The sequence below is a fragment of the Elephantulus edwardii genome, unplaced genomic scaffold (genome assembly GCF_000299155.1).
Source record: "Elephantulus edwardii isolate Elephantulus edwardi_28Jun2011 unplaced genomic scaffold, EleEdw1.0 scaffold00624, whole genome shotgun sequence".
Lineage (NCBI taxonomy): Eukaryota > Metazoa > Chordata > Mammalia > Macroscelidea > Macroscelididae > Elephantulus > Elephantulus edwardii.
The window spans coordinates 14,541-15,055 of record NW_006400374.1 but is presented as its reverse complement, the minus strand read 5'-3'; positions in this window follow the sequence as shown (position 1 = coordinate 15,055).

The window sequence follows — 515 nt, the reverse complement described above, 5'->3', positions numbered from 1 at the left end:
CTGTCTTTGCAATGACCGTTTGCACTCTTCCTGGATGATACCCTTGATATCCTCCCACAACTCATTTGGCCTTCACTCATTAGTGTTCAAAGCCTGAAACCTGTTCCTGAGACGGTTCTGAAATTCACGTGGGATAGACTCATATTTTGGTTGCCTTGGATTTGGTTTAATTTTCCTCAGCTTCAGCTTGAATTTGCCTATAAGTAGTTGGTGGTCTGTTCCACAGTCAGCTCCTGGCTTAGTTTTCACAGCTGATATTGAGCTTCTCCAGCGGTTCTTTCCATAGATGTAATCGATCTGATTCCTATGCATATCATCAGGTGAAATCCAGGTGTATACCCTGCATTTATGTCATTGATTGTGCAAAATTTGATCATTCTCTCTCCAGCTCCATTTCTGTCACCGAGTCCATGTTTTCCAACTGAATCTTCTTCTTTGTTCCCGACTTTTGCATTCCAGTCACCCATTATTATCAAAGCATCTTGATTGCATGTTCGATCAATCTCCGATTGTAA